Source organism: Cavia porcellus, unplaced genomic scaffold (genome assembly GCF_034190915.1).
Source record: "Cavia porcellus strain 051 isolate PalLab524CR breed Dunkin Hartley unplaced genomic scaffold, mCavPor4.1 scaffold_31, whole genome shotgun sequence".
NCBI lineage: Eukaryota > Metazoa > Chordata > Mammalia > Rodentia > Caviidae > Cavia > Cavia porcellus.
In genome coordinates this window covers 10,362,309-10,383,941 of record NW_026947514.1, presented here as the reverse complement: position 1 = coordinate 10,383,941, position 21,633 = coordinate 10,362,309, and the positions used below count along the sequence as shown (strand labels likewise).

The following is a 21,633-nucleotide window of genomic DNA, read 5'->3' as shown; positions in this document are numbered from 1 at the left end:
AAGCACCTGAACACAGAAGAGGGAAGAGGCAGGCGCTCCCTGGAGCGGAATGTGCGAGGATTGTGTGTAACAGGTTTTTTTACATAGGCATTGTGGTTTTTGACATGTCTCCGCCCAAAGGTTTACGAAGCCACCACCCCAGCTGTGGCAGTGACAGGGATTGAGGGTTGTTCAGCTTTCTGGTGGGTGGGAACCTTGTGCCGAGGTTGCAGGCACCTTGAGTTAAGGTTAGCACGCAAGGGACAGAGTACTGTTTTGCAGCCTTGGCTCAGCAAAGCGCTCAAGGGTTCCTTGAGGGTTCCTGTTTTCGGAAAGGGATGGATTCTTTTTTACCTCTATTCACTGTGGGCTCCCTTCATCCTGAGAGCTGTTTTTGATCTGGGCTCTCTGTATCAGATTTCTTGTTAAAAAAAGGCATCTATGGTCAGAACTTGACAATGTCTGTTAAGAGAGTGGAGTGGGGTTGTCCTAGGGACTAGAGTCCTGGGATGTTCCACTCCCCTGTACCTGGGGAGATCGAGGTCCTGTGGGTGCAGAGTGCTGTCCCCAGGTGAATAGCTATTATCGATGTCAGGCCCTGGACATCAGAGAGTGACCATTGCTGGGTGATTGATTGGTGTGGCTTGTTGTCTGTCAGAATGGGACCCAATGTTGAGTATCTGCCATGTCCCAGGCCTCAGGAGATTCCAGTGCTTTAGCACCTTGTGGGCACTCTCATAGGAAAGTGGAGCATTTTAATCTCCTGCACAGGTACTGCTGGGCTTCACTCTGCTGATGGGGCAAGTGACTCACTTCCTCCCAGGAATGCAGGCGCACCCTTTCCTGGTAACCAAAGGTCCTGGTAGGTCTGCAGTGGGGTCTGGTGACTCGACACTCTGGATCTCTAACCATTCCCCACCTGACCATGTTTTATAAGAGTCTTGCCAAGCCTCTCAACTTCTGGAACTTTGATTTACAATCTTTCTGATTGACTGAGGGAATAAAAGAGGCAGAAGTGACACAAAAGGAGGTATACAGAATCCGAGGCAGGACCCGGTCACATGGGTGGGATGCATTTGAAGGCCAGCTGTGCTGTTGGCCTGCTTGTGACCCCTGAGTCTGAGGTTCAGCTGTTCTTCCTCTTTTGCCATAGACGACAAAAGTGGCTAGCCCGGGAGCTCTTGGGAGCCTTTGAGCTGCACGGAACTCAGGTGTGTTTTGCTGGGTGGCTGTGGGGCCTCTGTGCTCAGGGCAGTGTTGAGTATTCTATTGGGCAAGCCCAGTGGAAGGCGCTGCCTCTGAGATGAGGGACCTCCTGGAGCCCAGTTGCTGTTTTAAGGCTGGAAGCAGGGACAGCAGGCCAGTATAACCACTGGGCTTTCTTTAAGGACAGCCCATCCCCCTCCTGTAAACGCTCTCTCCCCACCGCCACAGCTTTGCTTCTATTTAAGGCAGTGAGCGCACTTCCTCCAGCTTGCTGCCCCCTGGCCTTTGCTTTGTCCCAGGAAGGCTGCTCTGTCAAGGTCTTTTGTGACTGGGTACAGCCAGGCAGGAGTTGCTCTTACCAGCATGAGGGCTTCTTGGCCCCACCTGCCCCTAGAAAGCCTGAGTGGTTTGGCATGCTGTGCCCTGTAGCATGACTCTTACCTGCCCCGCTAAGCAGCTGCTTCCTTGAGTCCTCATGAAGCCCCCCACCCACCTCCTACCCAGGCAGCCAGTGCAGGTACCTAGGCCCCAGTATCCACATCACATTCATCTGGTTCTGAGGCTTCTCACCCTGGATGTATCCTTACTCATTCTGGCCTCCGGCCTCCACCACAGGTGCCCCAGGCCCTGGTTGGCACCCTGCTGGGCTCACTGGTCTCAACTTAGCCCCACCTGGGGGCACTTTGGCCGCCCTCTGGTCAATACCTGCCCTGCTTTTCCCTGTCTGTAGGGAAAGTGTGAGCTCTGGAGTGGACCGCATGAGGCCCTTCCCAGTTCAGCCCTACCACCTGGCAGCCTCAGCTCACGCTGCTCCCCAGCAAGTCCGGAGCCATGCTGTCTGCGTGCCTCTGCCATGCTGTGCCCAGCTTATCTTGGCAGATGGCTTCTGTCCTTCAGACCCCATCAGATGTCACTTCAAGCAGAGGTGTTCCTGTTCCTGCAGGACTGGCCGTGCCAGCTTCTGGCATCCCCTCTTAGGGGTCTGTGGTCTGAGGCCTGCCCTATTCCTCCATTCTCTCCCTGCAGCCTGGGTTCTTCTGTGCACCACTGCAGCACGGAGCAGAAAAACACCCAGAGGAGGTCTCCAGAAAAGATGCTTGTGAACTTCTTGCCTTTAGCTCAGAGCCAATTTAGAAGCCACAGAAGTGGTTTGATTAGGGTTTTCAGAGGGAAAAGGACTCTTATTTTTCAGTACCTGCTAATCTGCCTTCTTTGCTATCCATCTTCCACACTGTCCCATTTGCTTTGGTGGCACTGGGATTGGTCTGGGCCTGACATGGAAACACAGCTTCTTTGCCAGACACTCTCATTCCAGCCTCCCTTGCAGCTAAGGGTGTCCACTTGGTACACTTGTGTCCAGCGGGAAGTAAAAAGAAAGAGTGTTTCCTTCTTTTATGAAAAGATAGTTGTTTAGGGCTTTTCCCTACTTCCTGTTTTCCAGATGCCTTGTGGCGTATGTGGAGCTGAGGCAGCCATCTTGTGACTGTAAGGTGACAGACAGGAGAACAGAAGTAATCGTGATCAGGATAGCAGCACAGAAACTTGTACAACCTGGGTTCTTGCTGACATCAGGCTGTTCAGACCCCTCTCTCCCAACTGTTTTGAGTCAGCACTTAAAGTCAAGCACATTTTCACTCATGAGTCTGAGCTTGGTGGAACTGTTTGTTATTTTTCATTGTTGGTTTCAAAAGATGAAATCTACCTTTGGGATCAGGAGAGCCATCATTGAAAAACAACTTTGAAGGGGAAAGTGCTGGCCACAACAACCAGTTCTGAGTGTAAGTCAGAAGCTTAGGTGCCTAGTGAGATGGCTACTGGGCATCAGTGTGTTTGGAAATATGTTAAAGGACCAATTACACCCTGTGTCTGAGAAAATGTAAAAACTCGAGGTTAACAACACCAGATTTTTGTGTGAGAAAACAAAGAAATGTCAGTAAGTGGAATTTATTGACATACAAGTCTCAATAGGTTGAGACATTGGTTGGCAGGTTTCAGGCCATTGAAGATTCAGATTTGTATTATTGGAAATACTTTTGCATTCATGGTGGGTCCTGGCCAGGTCAGGAGAACTTACCACACTGTCCCGTCAGCTCAGCAGTTCCCCCTGAAAGAAGGTGTCCAGCAACAGACGCTGGGCTGGCTGGTGCTAACCAATTTGGCTCTGCAGTATTCGTGTCATAGGGCTGTGGTAACAAAGTTCCATAGACAAGGTGGCTTAAAAGAATAAAAACACATTCTTAGCTCTGAGGGCTAGGAGTTTGAAATCAGAGTGTGGAGAGGTTCATGCTCCCTGTGATCCTTCTGGAGCATTTGCCTCTGTGTGTGTATGTGTGTGTTTGTGTGTGTGTGTGTGTGTGTGTGTGTGTGTGTGTGTAGTCCTTCCTTACCTCCTCCAGCTTCTGATGGCCTCAGGTGTTTGGCCTTCGGTAGCATCATTGTCCTCTCTGCCTCCATCTCCACAAGGCTATCTTCGGCCCAGGGCCTGAGGGTTCACATTCCTGATCTCATTTTAACTTGATTACATCTGCAAAGACCCTGCTTCCAGATGCAGGCACATTTACATCTACTGGGTGGTGAGGACTTCAGCCGTCTTGTTGTAGGCTATAGACCAGCCAATTCACCGGTCGCTTGGTCTGGGCAATGTAATGCTCTAATTGACCAACCTGAACCACCTGCCCACACAACAGCATGACTGTGCTAACCGCTGGACTTAATGTGCCTTCGAAGTGGGGGAGAAAGTTCTTCAAGGGATTCAGTCGTGGGAACGCCCTGAATGTGAGGCTGGCAAGAACAGTGTTGGTGGCAGGGGTTCAGCAGTACCAAAGAGGCCTTGAGGGCCCAGCTTTTCAGTCAGAGGCTAAGGGAGAGACTTTGTGGCCCAGAGGTCTGATTCTTTATTATTATTATTATTATTATTATTATTATTTTTATTTAAAGAGAAAAAGGAAAAAAAAGCAGAAAAAGGGTACAAGTTATACAGAATTTCAGAAAAAAAATAAACAGGAAATCACTAGTTAATGGATTACATATTGTCATTTTAGAAATATTTGTTCAAGTTACAAAATTAAAGCATATAAAGTGGACATTCAAACAGTGAGACTGCAAACAGTTCTGTTCAGTGATCCAACAAAACTCAGTAATATCATTGTCTATCTTATACACTTAAATATACATGCAGTTACACCGTTTAGAGTACAATGACTATTACACATTTTGGGTTTTATTGCTCCCACAGTTCTTACTACTTTTTTTGGAAGACAGTAAAACCAAATGTGACATAACAGAACAGAGTCGGTTAAATCAAAAGGGTGGACATGAGATAATGTAAAAACATAATACAAGGTGATCAACAATGGTTACCATAATGCTTCCCGCTATCTCAAATAGAATTGCCTATATCGTCAGTTATAATAAAATTGAACAAAATAGTAAAGAACGAAACCAACAAAACCAAAACATTGGAGACATTACAGGTCTTCAAAAGTAGATCTTTTCCCTCAGCCTCTCTCCCTACCACCACTTTCGGCTTTGGGGGAAGGGGCTGAGGCAGGTGGGAGGTGGAGGGAGGGAGCACTGAGGAAAGCCCAGAGGCCTCTGCTGTTGTCGGGCTTGCAGCTCCAGGTGATGACTGAGCCTGGCCGTGATGCTGGGGGCTCCAGCAGCCGCACCCATCGGAGTAGAGTGCGGTGGGATGCAGCTGGGTAGGTTGTGTGGTCGCAGAGCTTGGAAGATAACGAACTATCCATTAGCTCTTGTGTATTGACAAGTTTCTCAGCTGCTATGGGAGGCAAAAATACTGTATGGGACAGGAGGAGTTTGGTGTTCATTCCAAAGGGAAATGGAAAAATACCGGTCCCTGTTCCTACCCCTTTCTTTCCAGTTGGTCACTCATTTGGAAATGTTTTTGTTTGCTGGGTTTTTCTCCTGCCTCCTTAGCCCTCTGCAGAGGTCCTGGAACAGAGCGATCTGAGCAGTCCGATCACTGAAATGCATCCCAAATGCTCACCACTCCCTGTGTGCTGCTCTTACCTCCTTTATGATACAGCTGATAGTTTCCTTTTATGGAGAACGAGAGGGAGGCCATGAGGGAGAGGACACTTGAGCCAGGCTGACCCTGAGCAGAACCTGGTGCCATGCAGTGAGCCCCGAATTAACAGTGTATCTCTGAGCCTCAGTTTCAGGAGTAACCCACAGCCTGCTCAGTGGTTTTGAGCCCCTCAGCCAGTTCCTGCAAGCAGGTTTATGCAGGAAACTCCTAGCACAGACCACAAGAAACTCTCAGTTTGAGTTTGTGGGAGGCCTGGGAGTGCAGACAGGGAGTGTGGTTGCTTCAGACCACATGGGGACGTTCGCAGCAGAGCACAAAGGTGGAGAGGGCAGAGGGGTTTATGTACTACCAAGGCTTGGGGCTGGGCTCACGGACCGGCTGTGGATTGACTGACCAGAGTTGTGAGTTGCTGTGGGAAGCAGTGAAACCTGGTATGGAAGGAAGCCAGGGGCTATGTAGGTCCTTACTTAGTGGCAGTCAGGAGTCGAAGATTTTTGAGTGAGTAAAGAGAATAGTTTCTGGAAAACTGTTTTGATAGTTTTCACTCAGGGTAGATTAGATTTTGCCCAGGCTAATGATTGGATTTTGAAATTTATCCTACAATAGTAGGTAAATCCAAACTACTGTATATAGCTTAATTTACTGATCCTTGTCCATCGGTCCTCTGATTGCATGTAAGTCAAGGTCTTCTGGTCTATTTATGTGTTTGCTGGTATTGGGGATTGAACCTAGGGACTTGGCACTGAACTATGTCCCCAGGCTTTTTTATTTTCATTTTGACACAGGGTCTTGCTAAGTTGCTTAGATTGTGTTTGAACTTGTCATCCTTCTGCCTAAATCTAATTGGTTTTTAAGTGTATTCCAGGCTGGCCCCGTCCCTTTCTGCTGGCCCATTTGGTGACTTTTGGCAGAGCCTTGCTACTGGACAGGCCTCCTGCAGCAGCAAGCTTTACAGTCATCAGGGAAGTTGCATTTAAAAGGCCTTGCTGACCTGGCCTTGCAGTTTCCTGGTTGGTCTTCTTCTGTTCCCCCCTTCCCCCACCCCCTCCATGCCCTGTGGAGAAGCTCTGGGAGGCCAATGGTTGCTGACTGGCCAGGGCAGAGGGACCTGAAGTTTGCCTAGCAACATGACTGACCCCTGTCTACTCCTGAGAGGAGGCTCACAAGGTTGGAGATTTGCTTTGTTCTCAAGCCTATCTATGTGCTAGTGACAGGGGGATATGGTTCCAGGTGAATCATTCTCTAACTTCAAGTTTAAACGCTGAGTTCCAGCCTAGGTTGAGGGCCATATGTCAGGGCTGCTAAGTCAGGGTTCTGGCTTACTATGGTAGATCTGATGCTTAAATGCCCCTTTCCTGTGACCTGACTGGTCATGGAGTCCTGGGTGCTGCACCCAGTGGGTCACAGTGCTGGTGTATTTTCTTGCTTCTTCCTCCTTAACCAGCTTTGATACTAGAGATGGCTCTTCTGGGTGGGCCAAAGACAGGCGACACCCCCTGCCTACCCTGCAGAGCTGGTGTTCTCTGAGCAGTGGTCCTTCTTTTGTGTCAAGGTCTGTGGTCCTTGGGACAGGTGGGTGATGGTCAGCCACAGCATGGTCAGTTACTCAACCCGAATGGTCCCAGGTGGTTCTCAGTCATTTATCTGCAGAGCTCTGTGGTTCTTTCTGGTCCCTGAAGATGCAGCCTTGGAGTCTTACACCGCCAAGCCTCACGCACAGCACGAGCAGGTGGCTATGCAGCCTATGCAGCTGAGCAGGCGGCTGCTGCGTCTAATTAGCCCTGGCCTAGCTGGTGGGTTAATTTTTATGCTGGAGTTTTTCATTAATTACCAGCTTGACCTTGGTCATGGTCTCCTTCCTTTTGGTTGGGTCTCAGCTTCTGGCTCTGCACACAAGGCATTGGACTAGATCACAGACTGGTGATTCAGACGTACCAGGGCTCGTGTGTGACTTGTTTGGTCCACATAAGATTTTTACATTGTTCTCTTTGAATTGGTTACCAGTATTCTAGCCAGTTGTACACAGATCTTCCCATCCCATCTTTCCCTCATCAGGAGCCTTCATAGCCTCAGCTCTGGATCCATGGGTGATGGCCAGATGAGGAGGAGGGTGAGGATCAGTCCTTCACAAGGCGAAGAGTGTTTGGAATCAAGGACGCTGGAATTATGTTATCTCTCTTTCGCTGTAACAAAATACCTGAGAAACAACTTTAGGAAAAATTTATTTTGATGTGTAGTTTTGAGTTTTCAGTTTATGATCCACAGGCTTCATTGCTGTGGGCCCATGGGTGAGACAGAAACATCATGCAGAAGAGTGTGGCAGAGGAAAAGTGGAGAATGAACATAGATGAATATCCATAGGCCCCACCTCCTCATCTCCCCTTTCCTCTCATTAATGCCTTCAAATAGTGAGTCTATCACTAGATCAATCCACTGGCGAAGTTGGCACCTTCATGAGCCAGTCATCCTCCAAAAAGCCCATCAGCTGTCAGGGAGGTCCCTAGCACATGGCCTTCAGGGGATCTTTTAGATCCAAACTATAATGGAAGAGGGTTTTTCATTTGCCAAGCACAGGGTGGAAATGCTATATGGATTAGCAGACTTTGAGGCCATAAATGTCTCAGAACAGTGTTGACTGAAGCCAGGACTGTAGCAAGGTATACACTGGGGTCATCAGGAAGGTGCCAGGTGGTATGGAAAGGTAATCAATGAGCTCCCTGTGGGCCCTCGGCAGGGTGCCAGCCCTGCTACTGCTGAGCTCCCAGAGAGCTTGTGTCTTGGGAGTGGCCCCTGGCACCTTGGTGTGTAACAGGTAGGTTTTTATCAAGCTACACATGGGAACTGGCCCCTTCCCAGCCAGGCTGAGGCTACCCAGGACTGGGACCAGACAAGAGGGGCTGTTCTGGACCCAGGCTTCTCCTGATTCCCAGGTGGGATTTCCTGCTAGACACAGCCCCAAGGGAAAGAGTACTCTGCCAGGTGAGGGTGACCCATGCATGTGTGTCAGGTGTTTTCTGCAGGAAACTCAGAAGCAGCAGGCTTGGGTAGTCTTCATCCCCACTTGTCTTCTGCTTCCCACTGCTGTTGAAGCTGCTTGGCTGAGAAGAAGGGGACTGTGTTTATCTTAGCCCTGGTGAACAGTGAGTGGCTGTCATCCATTGGCTGAGCTCTCACAGGGCCAGCGCGGTGGCGGTGGCGGTGGCGGAGTAAAGACAATGTGTCTCAGTTTGCTCCACCTGTGTTTGAACCTTGGATTTGTTACTATGACATCTAGAGCGTTTTATGTGTACTCGAGAATGCTAATTTCCTTAGATGAAATGAATGACTAGCTGCGGTGGGCATCCTGAGGGCTGAGGTGTGTGTGAGGGTGAGAGCCCCGTGTGGCGCAGGCAGGGGTGTGTGAGGCAGCCCTGCTGTAGCCTGTGGCATCCGACACTGGGGGGTGGGGTGGGGGGCCCTGGGTGGGATGGGTCCTTGCTATCAGGATCTCACAGTTAGAGGGGTCAGCAGGGGCCATCATGCTTGCTGTCTTGGAGGTTCCCAGTATCTGACCCCTCTCCCAGTTTACCTCTGAGGATTCTCCTCCTTTAGGTCTTGGAGGCTGGGCATGAAAGGGCTGGCTCTTTCCTTGTTCTACGTGGCCAGCCAGGCACTGGTCATGGCAGCCACGTGACAGAGGCAGATGCCAGAGGGGATGGTGCACACTGTGTGCTCAGGCTCCCCTGCATGTGCCTCTGGGCCTGTACTGCAGGGCCCGGTTCTGAGTGGGGCTTTCTTGGCTTCCCACATTTTCCGAGCTGCACGGTGGTCTTTAGCAGGCCCTGTGCTGCTGGGGTCAGCCCAGGGTGGTTTTGCTGCTCACTTCCTAGAACCCACCGGGTAATCCATGCTAAAAGTAGGGAGAAAGCCCAGGCAGCACCAGGAGGGAGAGAAGGGTTGTTGCTTCTGCCTGCAGGGAAGACTCAAGGAGGACTTCTTGGAGGAGGAGGCATTTGAAGGTGCTTTGTGCAGGACGGAGGGCTTGGAGGAAGAAGTTTGTGTTTGAGATTGAATGTAACATTATGGTGTGATAAGAACGTATGGAATCTACTTGGGCAGAGGATTGCTCCGTTCCTGTCCATGCAGTCACAGACGTTAGCTAGCAGGGCCGGCCGTTACTTAAGCCCAGCTTGCCAGTTGTAGTTGCAGACCAGCCCCAGCCAAATAGTCTGTGTGGGTCCCATTTCTTACAGTGAGATGTAAGCGACACCAGTGCCTGAGGGCTCAGGCCTTCGTGTGGAGTAAGCCTTTGAGGACAGAGCCCATCCTGCATGAAGGCAACTGTGTGGTGCCCGTTGAGCGCTGCTGCTGCTGTCCTGCTGGCACGGAGCACGGTGACCCTTCTGGCTAGGGTGACATGCAGGGCGCTTGTGCAAGGTCAGCTCCCTCCCTGTGAGGCTACATGGCTTGGCCTGGCAAGTGGTCTTCCAGAACTTCTGCTCAGAGCTCTGGTGCTCGTGTGCCAGGTTCTTGTCTCGGACTCCACACCACACCGTGCAGAGTGGGTCTGAACCTCCATTCTTGCAGGTGCAGGAACTCGGCCTCGGTGAGGGTCAGTAACTTGCCGCTTCCAGCCAGCCTCTGGGGCCAAGACGTCACACCCAGTTTCTCGCCTCTCAAGCTTGGCTGTTTTCCATAACCTCATAGGGTCACTGTAGGGTGACAGTCATGGGGAGCAGGAATGGTAGTCATCCATGGTAGGCACAGAGCCACTTCCTGTCTGGGGAGTGTGGCTGGCTTCCCCAGAGGAGGGTGGGGAGCGGGCTGAGAGCTCAAAAGGTAGATGAGGAAGAGGTGGAGGCCTGCAGGTGGAGGCCTGGGGTATGAACTGGCTGCAGCATGTGGGGAGGACTTCAGGGATTTGGTGTTTGTTGTGTATGTGGGGTGCCTGGGCAGGACACTGTGTGTTGTGGTCTGGGACCTAGAACCCATTCCAGCAGGTGGTAGGACCAGTGCAGGTCCCCTGCCCTGTCCCACCTTGCCTTTGTACCTCAGTCAGGAGAATCCTTAGCCCAGTCCCCACTTTCAAAAGAGGAAGCAAACTCTGCTTCCTAAAGCCAGAGTCTGTGGCCCCGGCCCATCCTGTTGACCCTCATGGTAGACCTTGTAACTTCTCAGATCCCAGGTTTGTCAGAAGGGCATAAATCCGTGTCTGTCTTCTCCTCCAGGGAGTGGAGCATAAAGATGTCTGCAGATAGAGTATTTAAAACCAGGATAATATAACCTAAAGGGAATAAGATATTGCCTGAATTCATAGACTTGCATTGTGCGTCTTGTAGTAGCCTGACCTGGTGGTAAGGTGCCTTCTGGGGTGGAAGAAACGGGGCTCCTGTGTGTGCTGACCTCACCCAGAGTTTCCCTGCTCTGGGGAGTGCCGAGGGTGGGTGAGAACACTCCTGGAGTGGTCTTGGAGAAGCAAGGGCACTTGCACCCTTCCACCTACCCCTAAACCCCTAAATTCAGGGCTTGCACGACGTACTGTGGTCCTTCTAGGCAACGCGGACTCAAGGCTTCTGACTCCTCTGCCACCCTGCGAGGTGGCCGTGCTCCTCTCCCCCTCCCCATTTGGTAGTGACAGAGCACAGGTTCAGAAGCTGCCCTGCTCTGCAAGCAGTAGATCTAAGATTGCAGAGCCTGGTGCTCTGCAAACACGTTCACTTTTTAAGGAAACACACCCTCCAGGAGGCTCGGATATGGGAGGGGGCTCCAGGTTGAAGTGGATTGGGAGTAACTCCTCAGGGTTTAAGTGAGAGGCAGGAGAAGCAGTCTCTGCACAAGGGGGCAGGGGCCCAGGGCAAGGGGCTAGTGTGGCAGGATCCTGGTGTCACCTAGAAGTAGGTGGAGGCTTGAGCACTGCAGCGCCTGGTGAGAGCTGAGTGTTGGAGAAGCCACAGGGTGAAGTGAGACACAGATCAATGGGGTAACTCAAGGGATTTACTCTGGAACTTGGAGGACATCGTTAGATGCTCAATTCAGAGAAAAATTAAGCATGAAATAGTTCTCAGGTTTTAGGAGCAGTCATCTGAGCATCTTAGTTTTTGGCATACCCAGGAAGTGCCCTTTGCCATGGGGTGCAGTGTCACCTGGAGCTTGCTCCTTTGTCTACAGAATTCTCCAGTTTTACACTTGTATTCTATTTTTCCTTCTAAACAAGAATACTATTTATAATTGTACAGTTAGAAGCAGCCAGATGATAGATGGTGAATTGGTTCAATCAATTTTGCTTTATTCACCTTCTAGTGACAGTACTTTAGATGAATGTGTTATAGGGATACAATCATTAATGTTAATTAAAAATAGGATCTAAATTTGTCTAGTATAATTCCAACTTGGTAAATTTATAGATTTAAAAATTGGAGGGTTGTATAGCAAAGTGTTCTCTGAGATCAAATTTGAATTGTTTTGATGGAAATCAGTCAGTCTGGGAATTTAAATATCTCTTACAGTGAACATGTATTGACTTGACCAGGGAAGGAAAACTACAGTATTTTAAAAAGCTACATCCCTTGGTAGCCACATCTGGAGTCTTCCTGGTTCTAGGCAGCAGAGACACCAGGTGGCTTTGCTCTGTCTTGAGCTCTCTCACCCATGTTTGTCTGGATGCCGGGTTTAAACATCTGCCCTGTATCCTCCCGATAGGCATTTTAGAGACCTGGCCTGGCCATGGGTGCTGTGTAAAGTGGAGACCTGCAGTCCTTGCCAGTGGCTGTCTGGGTGGGTGGTGCAGGTGCTCTGATGTCATGCTGGAATCATTTCCTAAAGTTTCTCTTGGTTTTAGCCAGTGTTCTGAGAATGAGGTCCAACCCACATGGTTCCTGAAATGCTTTTCATAGTTCTCAGTAAGCTCTGGATTGTCTTTAGAAGCCGGTGTGCGTGTGACCCTTGGCCATCTCTGACAGAGGCACAGACATACGTGCACATGCGCACATTACCACCACCTCCCCTAAGCGAGCAGGTGGGGTCTGATGTCTTGGGTTAGGAAGTGCTGGTCTTTTCTTGTCCTTTCCTGTCAGCATGTCCAGTTCACTGTGCAAAGGGCATTTATATGGCTTTGTCCTGGGGTCAGGGTTGACAGGGACATTTGCTATGGCTCAGGGGCTTCCTGTGCAGCCCACAGGCGTTGGAGCTGGACACCCAGGGGCCACCCAGGGAGCAAGGGAACAGGCTTTCAGATGCCCCCTGGTACAGATTGTTCTGAGATCAGACCTGACAGGTGAGTAGGGCTGTCCATTGCCCCATGGCAGAGGACAGTTGCTGAGGGATGGCAGTGGAGAAATTGTTGGAGAATCTTAGACAGGACATGTGTCTTGCGTGACTTTTGCTGGCACCCCAGGAATTAATTATGAGGTACCGTGGTCTGGGGCTCCTGCCCCTGGCAGCAGCCAGCTATAAGCAGCAACTGCTCTTGGTCCCTCATGGTGCCTTTTAGCCCCTTTGCTGTGTCTTAGCATCTCCCCTTATCCTGCTTCCACCCCACGCCTGTGCCAGGCCTGTGGTATTGAGTGAGAGAGAAGGCGGTGGGCTGTTGGTAATGATTCCAGAGTGGAGAGAATAGGGACAGTGTTCCTGGGGAGAGCCCTCTGCCTGTCCACCCGCCCGCCTCCCCAGGCGCTCAGCCTGATGAGTCATGAACCGTGTGGGGCTTCGGCAGGCTGGGGAGGGTTTGGGGTGGTGGTGGTGCCACCAGCAGATGGCAAGTCTCCAGGGCCACATGGGCATGTGTCCTCACCAGCTCTCAGAGGAAGTCACGTTGTTTTAATTGTTGGTTGCTTTGAGAGTACTTGAAAGGAGCCTGAAAGGCTGGATGCCTGAGACACCTTTGCAGTTTTTCTTCCTGTATCTTTGGTTTTACCTTGAACTTTGATGAGTCGCCTGCAGTTCTCACACAGTCTCAGAAGAACTGGCCATCGTGGCCAGGCCATGGACCCTGTGGACAGTTCACTCCATCGCACTGTCCTAGCCTCCTGGAGTAGCAAGCAGCCGCCGCTGCAGGAGGACAGGGCAAGGTCATCTGGTTGTGCCATCTGCTCCCCTTGCCTCTTGGGGCAACGCATCATGGGTCTCTCTTGGGGGAACAGGATTCACTGATGGCCTGGTGGCTGCTTGCAGCTCTTCTCAGTGGGCGCTTTGGCATGGCTCTTCCACTGCCACCTGTTTCCAGCCCATTGAAGGATGCTTGTAGGGAACGAGAAAACATCCGGGTACCCGAGTCAGGCTGGGCCACATGGCCACTGGGCAGTGTACCCCCTTCCTACTGGCCTTTCAGGTGTATCCAGGCCCCCCCCAGCCCTGGGCTTCAGATCTTCATGGAGCATTGGTTGACTCTGATCAGGGTACTGACCCCTGGGGGCCTGTGTCTGCTCATTTCTGGCAGCAAGTGACAGGACTGGTACCTGAACGCAGGGCTCTGGCCCCAGGCCTCCAGAGTCTGTTGGATCTTCCTCTGCTGCATACTTTGGCCTAGTTAGATGGATGTACCTCTGCTGCCAGGCATTGGACACTGGTCAACCGTGGTTATTGCCACCCTGGATCACATGGAGGGTGCCCTGTAGACCTCCACTTTCCATTTTCCAGTGCTGCTGGCACCCACACAGTGCTCTGCAGCCCCAGTCTTCTTCCTGTTTCCTAAGCAACACTGCCTTCTTGGCCATTTGTTGACCTCCCCATCCCCTGACTTCCATATGCAGAATTTCCAGTGATTAGTCTGAACTGGTTACTTGGGATTTCCTGTGTGTGTGTGCAGTTGTGTCCACGGATGGTAATGGAGAAGGTGGCCCACATCCTTTGAGGCACAGCTCACCCACCGTCTCTGAGTGGTGGCGGGTGAGACCGCTGTTGTGTCCTTGTCACACCCTTGAGTCATTCTGAAGAACCACTATTTTCTTTTGCCTCACTGAAATGTGCATGGCCCACTGTGTCAGCCTTGGCAAGCCCCCTCTTGCCCTAGGGTGTGATGGGCGTATCGGGAGTGCTGGTTCTGGGTGGGGGTGCATGAAGGTGGCATGGCGTGGAGTGTCCGGGGTCTCTCATCAGAGCCTAGTGAGTTGAGAGCCCAAGTTTGCTTAGTTGAAAGGAGCAGACAGTGCAGGCCACTGTCCCCCAGACACTAGAGCAAGTGGAGGGAAGAGAGGTGGCAAAGCAGGAGGTGTCCACAGCTGCCTAGGTGGGGCTGAAAAGGGAAGACCTGTCATGCCTCAGAAGGGTGGGGAGGATGTCAGGGTGGAGGGAGCACTGAGGCACCGGGCCCAGCAGTGGAGGTATCTCAGGGTGCAGGCCTCACCCCGGCACACCCCATCTGCCAGGGTGCGCTGGAGCCATGTAGCGGTCTCTGCTGTGGACATGACTTGTCCATCTGCCTGACCCCAGTGTGTCCACTGTGGTGGGGCCCTTCTGGGTTTCTCATTTGACTCTCCATGATGAGTCATTCCATGTCCACTCAGCCAGCAGTAGACATTCCAAGTCCTTACCTCCTGCAGGATATTCCAGGTCTCAAGGAGCACACAGGCGACTGGCCTTGCTTCCAGGAAACCACAGCAGGCAGATACCCTGCCCTCAGGGCAGCTGAGAAGGAGCCCACTTCCATTTCCATTCCTGGGATGGGGGGAGGGGGCGCTCCCAAAGAGGTTGCAAGTAAGAGCTGGCCAGAGGAACTTGGGTCACCCTCTGAGGGTGCCTGCAGGATCCCCAGAGGAAAGGAGAATTCTCTGTCAACATCAAGAAACTCAGGGGCCTCCCTGCATCCCAAGGAACACAGTGACTTTGGCCCTGGTGGGTATGGGCTTTCCAGAGTCTTCCTGCTTCTGCATGGGAGAGGGTGGTTGCCATAGGAACCCCTGGATACTTCAGGTGCAGTGTGACTTGGGCAGATGCTGAGAGAGGGCAAGGGAGGAAGATGTCAGACCAGGAGTTAGGTGGGATTCACAGGAAAGTGTTAACCGCTTTGGGGGTCTGGGGCCTCAGCATCGAAGCTTTTTCTCTCCTGTTCCTGGCTTTAGAGCAAGGCTGCCCACCAGGGATCCACCCCACCACCCCATGACAGGAATAAGTCCTGTAGTGCCCTTTCCAGCCGGTGCCCCCACCTGCACTTCCAGGCCATGCAGGCTGTTTGTGGCCTACCTCCTGTCACCCTCCCATCTGTGCTGCCTGACAGCCTCCTGCCGTTCTTCCTCTCTCCAGAAGGCCCTCTTCCTGCCCTCACATGCCTGGCTTTCTGACCTGGACCTCTCCTGTGGTTGTTGAGCTGGACAACAGCTCTCCTGTGATTGTTGATGTGGCCTCTCTGGGACATGGTTCACATTCAGGTTTTTCAGGCAGAAGCCCCCACCTGGCCCTCTGTGGCTCCCCCAGTTCCTGTGACCATCCTGCACTGGCCCTCATGCCCCTGGGGCAGTGATGTATTTATTACTGAGCACTTTCCCTTCCACACCTGGCCATGCTTGGGACTGCTGGAGGGAGCTGGCTGCTGTGGGCCCTGGGTGTGGTCCCTGCTCTGATGAGGAACTGTCCCCAAGGTGCCCAGAGGTAACCCTGCCTCTTGAGACTGCTTCTCTTCCCCTTTTCACAGCTGAGGAAGCCAAAGCTCACCAGTTCAGTGGCTTTTTCTTCAGAGTTGTTTCAAAGCACAGTGGTGCTAGCACAGTTGACTAGCCAATCAGCAAACCTTCTTTGACCTTGTCCCTGCTCCTCTGAGATGACACAGAGCTCCTCTTACTTTTAGGATTGCAGTGATAACAAATGACACATAGTCATGGACCTCTGAGTAGAACCTGGAATCTGCACAGATTTCGTCTGTAGATCTGGAAGGCCCTGGACCCACACCTTCCTCATGTGCATGCAGGGTGTGTGCACGTCTGCTCTCCCAGGTCTTTCCCCTGGCATCTCTGCCACCAGGCCTTTTCGAAAGTGGCTTGTGGCTGCTGCCCAGGGAGCTGGTATCTCCTTGGGCCCTGGCCAGAGGCTTCAGGCTCATGCCTCAGAGAGAAAGGTTGGCTTCATGGGGTACTCGATCTGTGCTGGCCTTATTCCCTGATGCCCTGAGCATCAGAGCAGCTGTTCAGAGCTGTAAAATGTGTTAGAGTCTGCAGGATACCATTGTCCCATCATGAGTCTTAGAGACTTGCCAGTGTCACAGCTAGAGCCAGGTTGACACATGTCCTCCAGGATATAGCTAATTGGAAAGTATTCAAGGACATCAGACTACCTTCAGTGTGGCCTGTGCCTGATCCATGGGGACTTCCTCTCATTGCTGGTGGAGTTCAGATGTGGTTTGGTGGGTCTTTAAATCCTGTGAGCTGGCTTCCCCAAGGAAGCAAGAAAGGGTTTCAGCATTGCCTGTCTCCAAGATGCATGAGTGTAATACAGTAGCGGTGAGGTCCTGCAGGTCTCAACTTGGTGTCTTCATATATTATTCTGAATACTGAACTGCTCTTTTTCATGGAATGCTTAAAGAATACCTTTTGGTAATACTCTTTCATTAATGTAGTTCTAGGTTGGAAATTGTTTCAAGGGATGCTGTTTTTGGATTGGGAAGAAATGAATATAGAAAGAATACAGCTTCAGACTTAAAGAATCCATGCATACTTTGTAGAAATTTGACTCAAGTTTTCCTATCTTATTGTTGAAGAGGATGCACATAGAGTATTTTGGGCTTGGAGAATTCTTAGCTTCTTGCAGCGGAGGCTGCTAGTTGCCATTCTGGGAGGAGGTTGGAGATAAAGGAAACACTCAGACTCTGAGATGTGTTTTCCCTTGTCAGCACAAAAAATATCCTGGGCCTCAGCTAGGCAGGGGAGAAGGGAGAAGGTGGGGTGGAGAAGTGGGATCATTTGGGAGCAAACAGCTGTCTCCTACCACCAGCTCTTGAAGCCCTCCCCAAAGGCCTCAGCGTGGACTGAGATCCACATTTTAACCCTGAGACCTCAGGCTGCACACAGGGAAGATGATGGCCCTGGTTTATTCGGTGCATCGGTGCCAGGACCCTGACCCCACAGTCAGCTGCTCTCTTCAAAGAATTATGGTTTTTAAAGTTCTTATCCCAGCCTCGTGTTCCTCAGAGCCATAGGATTGACAGCTGCCATGGATTACTCACTTTCTCATTGTACAAAGCGGTCATAGTTCCTCGTAGGCGTTAGCTTATTTAATGGCGTAGTCTCCTTTGAGGGAACTGAGAGCCCCCAGCTGCCCTGCAGGAGTCCTCAGGGGCTCCCATCACCCTGGAACCCCAGTTTCCAATCGCTTGCACAGCCCGCCCCTGTCTCCTTGTCCCCTGCCTGCAGCCTATACTGGTCTCTGTGCTGCTGCTGACACCACTGAGACCGGCACCCACTGCCCTGCCCTGCTCAGCTCTGCTCAGAACCTACTCCCCAGGTCTCCCTGGTTCCGTCTCATTTAGATCTCAGCTGAGACGTTGCTTCCTTAGTGAGGCTTCACGTTTGCCAAGGTCCCTGTCATAAGCACCACAAAGCACCTTAAACAGCAGACACGCATTTATTGTGTCGCAGTTCTGGAGAACGGAAGTCTGAGGTCAAGGTGTGGGCAGCACTGCTTCCCTCTGTTCTGAGGCTATGAGGAAGAATTTGTTGCAGGCCTGGCCCTGTTCTGCCCGTGCTTTGCTATTGATCTTCGGCCTTCCTGGATTTGTGGATGTGTCACCCTCCTTTCCGCCTTCACCTCCATGCTGTTCTCTCTGTGCGCCCTCTATCCAGAGGTCCTTTTGACAAGGACACCAGTCATGTTGGATTAAGGGCTCCCCTACTCCAGGATGACCTCATCTTACCATGGCTACACTGGGCACAATGTCACTCACCAGAGTTACTGAATGGGAGGACAGATGAATGAAAACAGCCCCAGGAAGGAGAGCTCAGTCTCGGGAAAACCTGAACAGAATAAAGAGCAGCTTTTGTGGGTGATTTGTGAAGCAGCAGAGCTTCCTTTTATTCGAACCTTAGATAAAGGGTGGAAACAGGCAGGGCTGCTGTTGCTGTGTGCGTGATGTTTTCACAGCTGTTGAGCGGGGCGCATGCTGCCACCTGGTGTTCCGCACCCTCTCTGGTCTGCTGTCCTGCGGGTACACACTCACCCCGCTCTTCACCCTTGCTCGCCACATCTGCTGAGCCAGCACGGGGGTCATGGGGCTTGCAGACAGCACTAAGCAGCTCCAGTGTGACTCTGAACCAGGCCTCATGGGAAGTTCCCGTGGAAAGAGTGGGGAGGCAGGAAGGGCAGCGAGTGCCTCAGAGGTCACCAGGCTGGAGCTCATGGAGAAATTGCACCTCACCACAGCTCACCTGTCACCTTTGCTGTTCAGGTGTGCTGAGGAAGCCAGTCTCTTGAGGACTGTGCGTTGTTCCCTCTGTTACCCTGTCTCTTTGTCCACTGCCTTGGGTTTGGGAGAATCCTTGTCTGGTGCTTGATCTTTGTGATGCTTGACTCTAGATGGATACCCAGAGGCCAGGTCTCTTCAGATGTTCACTGTCCTGTTAGGGGGACAAGATTTGGCCTGAGAAGTTGTGTCAGTGATCAAGGTATATCCCCTTTCCCTCCCTCTTCTGTGGTTGCTGTGGGGGCCGAGGCATCTTTAGTGCTTATGGATCGTGGCCTGCTAGCTGCTGGAAAGCCTCTGGCCCTCTCTGATGCCCTGTGGGCCACATGTCCTGTGTAAGGACATGTTCAACAGCCGGAACTGGGCAGGCTCCAGTGTCCTTACTTGCTTTTTGGTCTACAGACTCCTGGATTTTCTTCTCTGTCAGACCAAGAATATCTGCAGTTTATTCCTGACGCCACTTGGGACTTGCAGAATTCATTGACTGGGCACTTTTCCAGCAGGCCCCTTGGAGCACCCCACACCCTAGCCCAGCACTGGGGTTCCAGCCTGGTTGGGGTGGTGGGGAGAGCAGGGTGCTGAAGAACAGGGAGGCAGTGACTGTAAGGAAGGAAGCGGGTAAGAATTTGTGCTTGGAGAACATTTGGACCTGCGCTTTCCTAGCACTACCTTTTGTGAATTACCTAATGTCTGCCAGTCCACGTCTTCTCGATGCAAGAGGGTGCAAACATTTGTTTGGAGAAGTGGTTTTTTGGGGACCTGGCCAAGATCTCCAACTGTCCATATGAGGAGCATGGAGAAAAGGTGAAATAAGAAACAAAGACAAGTTTAGTAGAGCATGATGGGGGGCTGGGGGGTCAATGCCTCAGGATTGGCAAAGACCCAGATACTCCAATTCAGCCACTGTTTTGTTTGGTGTGTACAATGCAGTGGCGTATGTGGTGACAGGAGGGGTTAGTGCAAGAGGTCAGTACTCAGAAGTCAGTACTCAGAAGGCAGTGGGTAACCCTGGGATGTCTCAAGAGGGTAGAGAGAGAGATCTTGCTCTGGAATGTTCTTTTTCATTTTAGTAGTCTTAGTTTAGTCTTAGGGAGTGGGAGAGGATGGCCCATCCCAAGAGTTAATTGGAAGTCTGAAAGGGTGATACCATAATCCAAGCCTCCTTTATCTCTTAGGGAAGTATGCAAATTAGCCATTGTGAGTTCGTGGTCTCCAGTAGTGGTTGTATAAGTGCATGGTACTTATTGAATGGATCAGTGAGTGGAGGAATGGATGGATGGATGGATATAGGTGGGTGGGTGAAAGGTAGGTCATTTCAGTGCAAGCTTGCTGGCCAATGGCACAACTGGGCACTTTTCTGGGCCACACGAGCCCATAAGAAGGAACAAGATGTAGTCCTCACCTTGGGCTGAGATGGACTCTGCTGCTTACCAGTAGGGTAAGCTCTGTCAGGCCAGGCTGCTTCAGACTTGAGTGAGGTATGGAGAAGGTCTGCAGAACCTGAAAGGCAGTTCTTGTTTAGCATTCCAGGCAGATGCTCCCCAAAGGACTGGGGCTGAGGAGGCACTGGAGGGCTGGAGAGCAGAGAGGCTGCAGGATGAGCTGGTGCCCACCCGAGGGCCTGCTCTGGACTAGGTGCCCTGCTTAGCGCCACCAGCAGTGTCTGGTCAGATGCTGGAGAGGTGCTGGGGCTCAAAGGGATTAAAAGTACCTGAGTGAAGGTCCAGGCACTGCCACACAGACTGTCCTCCTCTATGGTCCCCAGTCCTGGAGACCAGAGTCCTGTGGTTCCCACTAGCATGGGACTCTAGGGAGAGGAAATGCCCTGCCTTGAAAGTCCTTGAGATGCTGAAAGGAAGTAACACTTTTGAAGTTCCTTGAGTTGGGCCTGCCACACAACAGGTGCTCGTGTATATGTCAGACTCTGGCTGGATTTGAATCTGGGCCTTTCTGACTTTAAAGGTATGCTTTTTCTACTTTCTGTTCACTCAGTAATTTGGAAATCTTAAGGTGTTTTACTGGTTGAGATTCCAGAGCACACAGCATGAGGAACCTCTCTTTCCCCAAGGTCTGCAAGCTTTGGTTTTTCATACTGGGTTGAGGATGGCTACTCCCCCCTGGTTCCTTGGGAGTGCCCCAAAATATGCTGTGTACGCACAAGGAGGTGCTTGTGTGAGCCTTTTCTCCATGGCTCTCCGTACTTAGGGCCCTGCTTCTTCTTGGAGATCACTCCCTAAGCTTTTTGATGACAGCCTAGTGTTCTACCATGTGGAGTACCATGAGTAATTCCACCTACCCTTTCTTGATGGGCTTGGTTTATTAATTTTTGGTGACTACAAAGACCGCTCTGTGTGTCCACCACTGGCAGGCTGGGTTGGCTCAGAACCCAGGAGCTAGATGTACTCAGTGATACTTGCCAACCCTTGTGCTTCCTGACACTGGCTTTCAGATGGCGCTGTGTTGAAAGCTCTGGTTCTTCCTGCTGAGATTTCAGAATTGCTCCTTCCTCTTCCCAGAGCCGTGTCTGATGCTAGTTGGGGATTCTGTATGTCTAGGGAGGCACTGGCAGAGGCACCTGTCCCTGTCTCTTGGGTGGGCAGGAACCAGCCCCTCAGACCATACCTTGGCCCACATTGTAGCTCCCTGTCATCTTGGGGGAAGGTGCCTGCCCAGCTGTGCCACCAGCCCCTGCTCTTCCTGAAGTTGAAAGCGGGGTGGTTAGGAAGTCCTGTCCTAGGCCACAGGGGGCTGGGTGTAGGGGTGGCCATCACCTGTGCTTGCTGGTAATACAAGCTCAGCTTGGTGGTTTTTTCCTGACCTCATCTGTAAATGGCCACTGTGACCCCTGCCTGCTGAGAACATGAATGTATGCAATCTGCTCAGTTCTATACCTGCTAAGGGTCCTGGTTGATGGGAGGAATTATTAGGATTGCGCAGGTAGAGAGCCAAGTGAGGCTAGAAACGGTTCTGTTTTAGCTGGAGACAGTCCACCCTCCCCTGATCCTGGGAGACACACTGCTCGCTGACATCTGTGCCCTGG

The 21,633-nt window shown here is 51.5% G+C and overlaps 1 protein-coding gene across 3 annotated transcripts in view; it reads left to right on the top strand.

The window, feature by feature from the left end:
- Itpk1 (inositol-tetrakisphosphate 1-kinase) overlaps positions 1-21,633 on the top strand; it is a 144,286-nt gene that overhangs the window by 54,454 nt on the left and 68,199 nt on the right. The window lies entirely within an intron of this gene.